The 12,414-nt window shown below is 37.9% G+C and overlaps 1 protein-coding gene across 5 annotated transcripts in view; it reads right to left on the bottom strand.

The window, feature by feature from the left end:
- The window catches only part of NAALADL2 (N-acetylated alpha-linked acidic dipeptidase like 2), a 358,350-nt gene that overhangs the window by 249,317 nt on the left and 96,619 nt on the right, over nucleotides 1-12,414 (bottom strand). The window lies entirely within an intron of this gene.

Below are 12,414 nucleotides of genomic sequence, written 5' to 3'. Positions count from 1 at the left end.
TAGTCCAATATTCTGTAGTGCAAATCAACTTATGTAAACAGGAAAACGGCATCAGCAAATAATGCATCATACCCAACCATGTTCAGAGTAGTCAGGACCGATATTTCTATAAATCTATTGAGAACTCAGATCAGTTTTACTATTTCTGACACAAAAAAAATAGTATTTATAGGATCACAGAATGGGATGGGTTGGAAGGGACATTAAAGATCATCCAGTTCCAACCCCCCTGCCATGGAAAGGGACACCTTCCACTAGACCAGGTTGCTCAAAGCCCCATCCAACTTGGTGTTGAATATTTACAGGGATGGAGCAGACACAGGTTCTCTGGGCAACCTGTGCCAGTGCCTCACCACCCTCACAGTGAAGAGCTTCTTCCTAATATCTAATCTAAATCCACCCTCTTTCAGTTTAAAGCCTTTTCCCTTTATCCTATTCTTCACACACCCTTGTAGAAGTTCCTCTCCAGCTTTCTTGCAGGCCATCTTTAGGTACTGGAAGGCTGCTATAATGTTGCAACATGTTTCTGAAAGGCCATTTCCATTAAGTGATCTTTAACTTCAACATTCACTTTCATACATACACAAAATATGTGCAACTGGATGACACATAAGCTGTTAAAAAACGGCATGCTCAGCAGAATTTTAAACTATTATATCAAAACCACAAATCGTTTATGTTTAGGACACAACTTGTAACTTTGTGTTAACACAAACTCCTTTCCTGAAAAGTATGATTTACATACAGTGTAGCTTTTACGGAAGATTTTTTCTTTTATCTTTATACTTCTGAACCTCTGCGATCTGAAATCAAATTATCTTCAACAGGGAAGCAATCCAAACTGTAGCTCAACTTTCTAAGTGAAAATAAACATATCTAAAACAGAATTAACTGTAGCCAGTCTTTCAAAAACGCGTCTGAAATACTTCTGAAACAGAATGTTTTCCATGTTGCACTCCTTAACTATTAAACTAACAAATTTAATACAAAACCAAATATGAAGAACAAGTATTTCTACTAATGACACCTTTATTATTTTCTCTCTCTTTGTTTCCCAGGTCAGACTGAGACATCCCTTTCCCAAAAGACGCAACACAGCATTTTGGAGGGTAACTCCAAGCTGCTGCAGCATCTTTCCAGTCCCAGCGCTGCTCTCCTGCAATCTAAGGAGATACCTCACTGAAAAGTTCAGCCCCTCTCTTCCTCCACAGTAAGGCACTGTGGATCCCCAGTGATGCAAAAGTATTTTAGAAACCACTTGACTAACACACTGACAAGCACACAGAAAGATGTTGCTACAAATACAGGAGAGCTTTTCCTAACAGTTGCCCCAAAGCATTTTATACAATCAGCAAATGAGGTCTAATTTGCTTACGTCATTTATTTATAAATTAAGGAGACATGTCTGGGGGGCTTTTACTTAAATGCGAAATACTACCAAGAAGATAACTCAATTTCCTAGATCTTAGTAGAGCTGTGCAGCCGAAGACGTAAAGCAGATTTCGTAGCAAAAGAGTACATCCAGTATTTGGTACTTAGACACGAGTCTCTAAAGGGTAGTTTATCAGCCTACATGATCAGATACATAATTATGTCAGAAATTATTAGGGCCTTTATGACAACTCTACAATACTAGAAGTCAAGGTTTCCACTATAAAACTTTTTTCATGCATATAAGAATTAGCTGTCAGAATTATTTCTAGGTTCAAATAAACTTCCTAAGCTCTCCACCTTAAAGCAAATTAAACTGAAGTGCCCAATGATTTTTAAATGGCACCAGTAGCAAGTTTGAGGGAGTTTGGAGCCTCTGAAAATTCAGCCTTTAACCTCAACAATTAAGGTTTCATTAGCTTCACCCTCTTCACTTCCCCAAGTGTGGGTTCAAAATTGAAGCAGCATAAGCCACATGTGCAGGCATGAATTTTAGGAAGACAAAGACAGTGTTACTACTCATTACTGTCATTTCAGTGGGTCAAAACAGTCATTTGAGTTTAAAACTCCACTCCAGAGCACTGGCCACTGTATGCATACACAGCTAATGAAAACTGCACCCCACAGTTTCCAGACTATATACCTGATGAACAAGATTTTAAAAATCCTGGCAAGATTTAAAAAATCTATACTATCATGAACTTAGTTATTTTGTTCCTTGTATGCACAGAAGTATTTCTTTAAAATTATTTCAAAAAACAAATGTGTATGAGTGTTAAAAGAAACCTGATTTGATCCTCCCAGGACTTGCCTTAGAATTTAGTATTGCCATGGCTATTTTTAAAGTGAAAAAATAAATCCCAGTGTCTTACTCCCATTGCTCAGGTGTGCCAAGACATGCCAGACATCTCACCTAACAAAAAGACAACATTAAAATGGCCACACTGTTAACCATAAATAATTAGAATTTAAATAAAAGACTCTGAACTTAGTTACACAATTGTAAATTCAGAACTCTAGAAAATTCAGGAAAATAATACTAGTAAATCTGAAATTGGAATCAAAACCAAATGTTTAAGTCTACTTTGAAAGAGAGCCAAATTAGATTTATGCTACTTAGTTACCTATTTAGACCATCTCAAAGAGAGCTGCAAACTTGTGGGATGGATATCTTTCAGTGACAAAACCAGTGAAAATTGTATCACGAGCATTTAAAAATAATATCATTTGCCTTAGTTCATCATGTGCTTTTTTACTCAGAACCACAGCTCCATTTTCAGGATCTTCAGTATATTCTTTAAAATGATAGTCTTAAATTTCATTTTAATTCACAATTCATCTTTATTATGTTTTTTAAGTTTCATTCTGATGAAATCAAAATATGATCATGGTACATTAATTCTTAAAGGAATGCAAGTAGAATACCGTCAAGGAGTCTTTCTTGACTTCACCCAATCTTCATTTTCCCTAAATACTTAAGCCTCCTCTGACAATTTAAATTTCACCTCAAGAGATAACTATTTTGTGAAGCTGTACTTTTGTACTTTAACATTTCCATGTATTCAAGACTGGCTAAATGTAATATTCCAGTAGGTCTGAAACTCTTCTAGTAAACAGGGAAAAGCAACTGAAAATTCTGTTTCATTGCCTTCAAGAACAAATAAGGTCTTCTTCACAGCTTTCCTCCATTGCACACAATCAGAGTGATATAGTCACTCGTAAGCAAATACTCACTTTAATTTTCCCTACCTAGCAGAATATAGTCTCTCTCAAAGTCAGTGCTCACATAATACTGTAAGTAAAAATAATTTGATTTTACTATGTATTCTCAAATATTCCAGGGCAGTTTAAATACCGTCTCAAACACATGCTAACAGAGATCGATTATCTCCCTCTTAGCTATAACAATAATACACAAATCCTGAATAAATTCTAATGTTTCCATGCACTGAAATACTGGTGGGGCAAGGAAAAATAAGAGCTTTTTAGCAAAGTTTTATAGCATTTGCAATTGAAAAAGAAGCTCATATATTGTCTGCGATACAAAAAGGATAAAGACACATCCTCTAGCTGGAGGTGAATCTAGAAAAAAACAGTAGTTTTCCATTACTATAACATCATCTAATTAAGGGATTACAAATAGTCAGTACCATGATACCCTTTTGCTGCTTCTGGAATAGCTGCCCTGCCATTCTTGTGAAGGTCACACTTTTTCCTTGAAGTGATCTTTTTACTGTTTTTATGAGACACTATTTACATGCTGTATCCTAGTCTGGCCTAAGAAACTAGGAAACTGTTTGTATACAACTACAGTAACCCTTACAGCAATTATTACCATCCTTTACTGCATGAAATTATTTTTCCCTCATTCTACAAAAAGTAAAAACTTCTCCTTTGAGGGAACAGATCTTGGTGGAATATCACTATTCCCATCCCAAAATCTCTCTTCATGAACGGCACAACAGCACGTAAGAAATACTTAAGACTCATCTTCAGATAATTCTGTTTTCTACCATTTTCAGGAATGTCCCTAAAGAGTTTCTCACTTACTTAAAGCTCTAATTTGGTATAGGATAATTTGATTTTTAGTATCCATCTTAATTACATTAACTAAGGGGAAGGGATCCAATCAGCGCTTGTGAGACCACATCTGTTCAGATTTGGTCCCCACTACACAAAAAAGATGTGGACAGCCTGGAGAATGTACAGACAAAGGCCATAAAGATGATTCAAGAGCTGGGAAGCCTGCTATGTGAGGAAAGGCTGAGAGAACTGGGTTTGTTCAGCCTAGAGAAAAGGCGGCTCAGGGGACCACCATGTTCCAGTATTTAAAGGGTGGTTACAAAGACAATGGAGTCTCCAACTAGTCACTTGGAAAAGACGAGGTGTAATGGATACAAGTGACTCCTGAGGAGATTCTGACTGGACGTGAGCAAAATTTTTCACAAAGAGAACAATCAGTCATCGGAATCATCTCCCCACAGAAGTGGTGGATTCCCCAACGCCGGACACTTCCAAAATTTAGATGGACAGGGAGCTGGGCCATCTAGTCTAGGTCATGCTTTGCCTATAAAGGCTGGACCAGACGATCCTTGTCCCAGGACCCTTCCAACCTGGTATGGTATGAGTCTGTGATTCAATCATGCTACCAGCATTTAACCATGGTTATGATTCCTCCTGATACACTTGACTGCTTCCTGAACAGCAAGACTTTTTTATCTTCAAGATATACTAAATCAGGAAAAAATGAGAGAGATGAAAGTGAGCCCTCACCTCTACGAGCCTTGCTCTTCCCCTGGGACCCACTGATCACTGCTGCTACTGCAATTGATACACGAGTTCTGCAGCAGCAGCACTGACAAAACTGTAAAAAGAGAGTTAGATTCATCCAGCCAGGATGAGACAAAAGCATGTAAAACCAATTTCCAAATCCATAAGACTAAAGTAGGATTTAATTTGTTTAGCTTTGCATTTCTAAAATAATACCAAATCATTCTTGTTTTAACAGTGTTGGAGGAAAAAAAAGTAAAAAAAAAGTTTTGCTACCAGAGAGCTGCAAATCCCAGATAATGCCCAACTGCCTTGCAGTGATATAAACAGCTCCGTGTGACAGCTCTGCATGACTTCTAGTAGCCTCGCGATGATGCCTGGTTCCACCTTGGCTCCTGCAATCACCAGAGCTGAAATCCTCTGCTCTAGTTTGGTTTATTAATCAAAAGAGAATATCAAACCCTCTTAGTCACCCAAGCTGAAACAGTAACAATAGAATCATAGAAGGGTAAGTTCATCTAGTTCCAAGGTTTCTTTACAGTTGCTGCAGGACACACGTAGAAATCACCTCTTGAATTCCTCTGGCTGTTGTCTCCTACTCCAGCTACTAGGGTCTACACACACCAAAACATAGCAAGCTATATATCAACTTGCAGTTCAGAGCTGCCAGCTGTAATTTTAAAATGTGGTCAAAAATTCAGAATTATCTTTCCTTCATACTGTCCTTGCACCTACCATAAGGGAAAAGAGCAGTGCTATCTGATGAGGATCTCATTCAACATCCAAGCTACTAATGTTTTTTAAACTTGCACTCCAAGATCTTTTCTGTACATCAAATAAATCTTGCTGATTTCAGTATGCTTCAATAAAATCTTTAAAAAGACTCATGAAGCACAGAGACTGGGGAATAAAAAAAAAAAAAAAAAGAGAAACCACTAAATCACCTTGCCTTTTCTATGCCACATACATAGATTTTGCATCGTGTTGAACAATAAAATGATAGTTTGGCTATAGATCACCCAACAAAATAAAAGCATTAAGAAGTGTGTTCCACCCATCACCTTATCTGTGAGGTGTACGGTTTTTTTGTTAACTTAATGTTTGATCTTTCAGCCACTGGCTCTTCTTAATTTCCTCCCTGCCCTATCCCCTACACCACCACACACGCAACTGTCCCCTGACAAAGAAGACCAGGTATCTATTTTCATGCAGAAACATTTCTCCACTGTGGGTCAACTAACTTAATTTTTTATTCTACATTATACTTATTTCAATATGAATAAGCCCCCCAACCTATATTTGTCTCTCATAAGGAACAAGTAACTATATTAAGAGCTGATGCCTGTCCTCCAGCATAGAACTGTGTCCTTAATGTCTCTGGGCATTTATAACAGAGTCATCTTTTTTTTTTTTTTTGAGTTCTTACAGTTTCAAAGGATCTAAGAATACAGGAAGTACTTTTGGCTCTGGGATTAGATGGCAATCAGGCTTCAGTCACAAACACAGGAAGAAGCAGTAATAAGCACTAGAACATATGACAGTTTTGACAAGGGTACTGTAAATGACAGAACTTCAGCTACTATGCAAAATAACATTTATGCATGTGCGCAAAACCCCATGGATAAATGGACAGCTGAATAAATACGTATTCTGTCTATAGGAAACTGTTTCCAAAAAAAGTTTTCAATGTGAACAAAAGGAATAGCTGTATTAACTTTCAAAACACAATGTTTCATCTATCTTTTTAGCATATAGGCTGGGTAATTTAGAAATTAAATCTCCCACAGGGTCTGTGCTAGGAACTACGCAAACTTAACTATTTTTCATCACAGGGTTTAATTTTCTTTAATAGTTTCTAGACATATTAACAAAGAAAAAAAAGCATGATATCACAGAAGAAAACCATTTGTATTTTTTAAGTCAGTATTTGCGCTGCTAGCAACACAGCAGCAGGTTTCATTTGCCTTGCACTAAGGATATCATGAATAATTCAGTTTCTTGCTTTGCTCCCTAAATAGTTGACAGGGAACAGAAGCATTATTCATGACCGGATGGCCTTTTTCGAAGCTTGTCTATTTATTTAATAATGCACATCACAGGGACTATCACCTAGGCTGGCATTTATTATAAGTACTATTACTAAAAAATGGCCATGAAAAAAGGCAACTTCTCAGAGCTACCACCTTTCGTTCACAAATAGCACTCAGCCAGTTATTTAAATAATTAAATGCTTTCAATCTGCACTGCATCAGCCTGGGCTCACATAGCCTTCGTCAGGAAACAGATTCCAGAACCGCTGGGAACATGTTCCTGCCTCAGCCACAATCATAACTGTAAATATGTAAGCTGTCTGCTTAATCACATCTGCCCTGCTGGAACAGAGAAAACAATTCCCATCAAAGGTGTACTGAAATCTTCACGGTCTTCTTACCCATTTTTAACTATTAAACTTTCTTCCTGTTGTCTCCTCTCTTCATGTTTTGAAGAAGACCTGGGTTCCTCCAGTCTACAGGTTCCAGTTTGTTACTTGAGCAGAAGCAAAATGAATTATTGCCATTAAAGCATAACACAAATATTGGATAGTGAATCAAGGCAGAATGCTTCAAAACTTTGGTCATTTGGTCAATTCTGTGCTATAGATCAGTCTTCAGCCATGCCCTAAAATTCCAAATGAAAGCCATCCCAAATTATTTCCTTTCTTTAGTCCCAGATCTCAGCAAAAATACTACAATTCATACAAACTCCACTCTGAAGAGCTTTCTAAAATTTGCTGGAGAGAAGTCATCTTTGATGGGGTCCTAATCCCTGCAGCAATAGAGACCTTCTTCCTTAAGCCTCACATAAGCCACTTAATTAGACTACTGGCTAACAAAGTTTGACACACATTAGAAAAGGTAAAATGAACAAACCCCTCAAATGTTATCTGCTCACTTCTGTTAAAGTTATCTTCTTAATTCTGTTAAGTAACCAACTTTAACAAAGACATTAAGCCGGTTGAGGACTAGACATTGCTTTGGAAGGAAATGTCAAAACACACACAAAAGTCCCCAGTTAGGAATAAAAATCCGGATGTTTCCAAGAAACAAGATTTCCATATATTTTTATTTCTGAGCCATTTGAACACTTCGTTTTCATAGAAACATTTCAATTCACTTCTCAACTTTTCTATTTCACTAAAAGAAAAAGCAAATGGATAGAGAAAATTTTATCAAACTGGAATATTGCCACCTTTTCACCCTTGAAAAAATATTCATATGGTAAGTGTATTTTATGCGTATTTCAACTTGGACAGCAACTAATTCACCAGGAAATCATATATATGTAATTCTGTGTCAATTGCTTGTCCAAGGGAAACATCAACTTATACGAAGGATGAGACTTCTCCAATGTTTAAAGATTACCCACTATTGAGACTGAGAAAAAGATGAGACACATAGAAACCTCCTACATTATTTAACTTCTTGTCCGTAGAGGGTACTCTAAAAATTCAATCACAGTCAGCTTGTTTAATTTTGAGAAGTTTAAGACTGCACAAGTTCCAGTATTACTGGGAAAAGCCCCAACTTTTTATATTCGCTTCAGTGTGGCATCTACTACTTCAGAAACTCATCAGCTTTCAAAGAGAACGGAAATGAGAATAGAAGCCCCTTAATGCAAGGGTACTGTAGAAAACTGTTATTAAAATGGATGATTATTCAGACAATATCAATTTCATTATCCCTGATCGATTCCTAGCAATGCTCCTTAGTAGCCCTCAGTTACAAATGCTGCATGAACAGGAACTTAATACTGCACTACAAATTGCGGTCCTGCTGCTCCCAGTATATTTGGTAACAGTCTGACTTATTAGCAGGCTTCTAGTAAATAGCTGTCATAGGTGCTGACTGTAGGGATCTGTATGTCAAAACACCACCAAAGAGGGCAGAGAAAATTCTTTCCCTGGAGGCTTTGTTAATTTGATTTATGTGCACAGGCAGAAAACTAATTGCTAATTGTTGCAGTGCATAAGATGGAATTGCAGCACTCCACTCAAACGCCGTATCTCAAGAGTACCAACAGACCTCAGTTTTACACTCTGCTGATGAGAGATGCATCCTAAATAGGAATTTGAGCGTGTTTGGTGCTTGAGAAATTTTATAAGTCTTTGCAATGCCCTGCGCCACCATCTCCTCAGAGATAACAGCCACCTCTGAGCATACCATGCTGTATTGCTAAGAACTTGGGAGCCAATACAGTTAACTCAGCAGGAGCAAACTCTTGCAGTTGTTCAGGCAATTAGTACATAGTCCGTGTACCTACCACCACTAATAAAACTGTTACGTGGTTTTGTTCTGAAAGGTTTGTTTCTCGGGATCTTTATAAGTATGTCCCTGGGACCACTAGGCAAAATGGCTGATTCTCCTTGTACTAAGCTGCAAGGACTGGACAGTGAAGGACAACTTGGTCCAATTTCTGCATCCTCTGATATTTCCCCATTGGAAGCAATTGTCTTAAAGTCAAAAGCTGGATGTCATCTCAGCAGGCAATGTAGTTTTTTCTTTTGCAATCTTTCTGTTAGAAGAAATATGGTTTGGTTACATCTATAAAGCTGATGTATGGCAACACAAATAAGCTTTTTGCCTCTAAATACTGCCTTTTAGCCAGCATTAGTGTCAGAAATGCTCAGGAATGTCAAGCATTTCTCTTTTTTAGGTAAAGTCAAGTACAGGGCTTAATACTCAACAAAAGTTTCTTAAAATGTAGGCATTTTTAAAACCCATGAACATTTGACCATTTGTTTGTTTGTCATGCTGGAACAGAATCAACCCCTGAAAATCGGAGCTTTCCAAACAGCAACATCTACAGGCAAAGGGGAGAAAAAGATGTCCTGGGGGCAGCCCAGACAAACAGGAAGACTCAAGGTATCATCAGTCCCTTCGTTTCCCCAAGCAGGCAGGAAGGAGGTGTGCTAGACTCCTCACCCCATGCTAGCACAGCTCATCACATATCAGGAAAAGGAGTACTTGTCCCCATTCAGAATTGCCTGTTCTAATTAGGACTAAATTGCCCCACAGATTTCAGCAGTCATGGTAAAGAAGTAGATGGCTAATGGCCATGAAAATTGGTTCTCTTAATTAAATTCTAACCAAACTTCTGCTACAAGTTTAAGGCAATTTCAGCAAGATAAACTTTAATTTTAAAAGAAGCAAGTTTATGCAACCTGAAAATAAGTGACCAGAGCAAAATTTATTCATACTTTACAGCCTATCAAAAACTAGAGTTACTCTGTCTTAAGAAATATGAGGTGCCGTACCAACACACAGATGTGTAGGAAAGCACTGCAATGGGAGAAGTTCTGGTGTCAGGTCCTGTTTGACCTAATGCAGAACAGGAACACGACTCCCCTCCCAAGACCTCTGTTTCGTGTAACCTCTCAGAAGTACTGAGCTGTTGCCCATCTTCTCCTCTCATATTTCCAGGCTGAGCTTGTGAATGTTGCATTGAAACAGACACTGTACCATAAAAAAGGCAGATTTATGGGAGGTGGGGGAATCATCCTCAAGAATTGCCAATAAGCCTATTATACATTTTTCTAGTCCACAAAATGCACTTCTTGGAATAATATATTTCTCAGAAAATACTCAGAAGCCTCATTCTCAGTTTTCACACAAATGACGTACGATGTCCAGCCACAACATCACACTAGACAAATCTTCCTGCTTCTCTTGAGAGAAAGTCTCAGACATTTGGCAAACACTTCTTTATTTTCTTACATCTCGGCTAAAAAATCCACTGCACAGGCTGGAAGGGCTTACTCTCACTTGTCTGTAACAGCCAGGCGAGGGTCGAAACGGTAGGTGACAAGGTACATGGGAAGCTGCAGATCCAACCTTGCGTGTGGGCAGACCAGAGCATGGGTAGCTTGAGACTGCTCAGAAGATGACAGTCCTGGTCAGACTCTTCCTGATTGCCTAAGCACCCTTTTTTTTTTCCAACCAGAATTGCATATCCCACATGCCCTTGGTCATCGTGCTTGCAGTAAGTGTGCTTAAAGCCCTTCCCAAAAATTTGCTCGCAAAGCCAAGCCATGAATCAATCAATCAAGACAACTAAAATACTTCTTTTGTCTTTAAAGAGTTTCCTAACTGTTAAGTTCACCCAATCATGATTTTCTTTTTATTCTCCCTAGCACAGATTGTATGCTGTTTTTATGAAAGGAGCAATAAGACAGAAACCATACTCCTGGGCTCTGACTACATGACTCTGGTGTACTGCTTAGAAAAAATAATTTTAAGGTAACACTGTGTACTTCATTTACAAATGACAGAAAAAATAAAATAAAAAAAAAGAAAAAACAAACCAAAAAACACCAAAAAAAACCCCAAAATCTGATTTCACTGTGAATGACTTCCCAAACCAAACATCTGACAGTAAATATATTTTTATGGTTACCATTAAAAAAAATTATCAACCAAGAGGAAAAACTCTTCTCAGTGAACCATATGGTGGACTTGAAACATGAAATATGTCCTTTGAGTGTTAAAATAACCATACGCTATGACATTTATTCAAAAAGGAAGGGGAATTTTATAAGCATATGAGCATATGTTGTAACTGACCTTAACAGGAACAAACATACATCTCCTTGTCAAACATTATGTGAACATAATGCTTCATTCTTTCCTCCACAGAAACAAATGAAAGAACTATGTCTATGATGGGGGGTGGGAGGAAGGAGAGGAGGTAGGGGAAATAATAAAAGAAAAGAAAAAAGAAAACAAAAATTGAATGAAACTATAAAAGAGACAAGACTTTCAACTTTCTATTAAGATCTCTGAAGTACAGATATAACCTATTTTTTGCTTAGAAAAAATAAATGTATTTGATAGAAGTGGCTATCTGTAGCCTAAATTTATCAAGCCACTGTTCCAGAAATACCACTCAGGTCATGTGGGGCATCTTCTTTCCACAAAAGACACATCCCCATGTTCTCAGAGCCATTCTTCCCTTAGCAGGCAGCAGGAACATAAGTGGGAACTTTCACTTGTTTGACATTACTCTTATCTCCTTTCAAAAGGGTCTTTGTACTTATAAATACACATCCAAACTATCATGCGAATAAAGAGAATCCCAAGGGATTACACAGTGTGGAAATGAAACAGAATGCTTCCTTGGCTCCCAGTTACCCAGGCATGTGCCAACATGCATTTCTGAAGATGTAGTAGACAGAAATAAAGACTCATTCAAATTATATTTAATACTTGTAATGTTTATGGCAATGCAATAAATATGTAAGACTGATATACAGGAACAAACAGGATGAGTTACCACTAAGATTTGTTTTTTGCAATGCATTCTTCAACTGCTGTCATGACAAAAAAGAGAAAAAACAGAATTTGCTTGCATACAGTGAACACCAAGACAACTGCTCAAGTTACAGATAAAGTGAGCAGTGGTCCAGGGCAACAGACTGCTACCATGCCATGTAGATGTCAGTAGGCAGCTACTAATTAACAGTAGCTGTTAACAGGAGTAGGGATAAAACAGGTCTTTCCTAAGGGAAGCAGCGACCAGAGCTCTCCTTTCTTTCCTCATACTCTTCCTTTGGAAGCAGAGACTCTGCTCCTGTCATGATTTTTCATTACTAGGACAGAAACAGTAATTTTGCCGAGCAGCGGCCTGTAAATTTAATTCAGTCCAAATCTCCAGAACTGAAATCTTCCAAGAACTTCT

Source organism: Neopsephotus bourkii, unplaced genomic scaffold, assembly GCF_033783945.1.
Source record: "Neopsephotus bourkii isolate Nb327-2 ecotype Australia unplaced genomic scaffold, CSIRO-AGI_Nbou_v1 NB_1373, whole genome shotgun sequence".
In the NCBI taxonomy this organism is placed as follows: Eukaryota; Metazoa; Chordata; class Aves; order Psittaciformes; family Psittacidae; genus Neopsephotus; species Neopsephotus bourkii.
The sequence above is the reverse complement of the archived record's forward strand: the minus strand, read 5'-3'. Positions and strand labels throughout refer to the sequence as shown.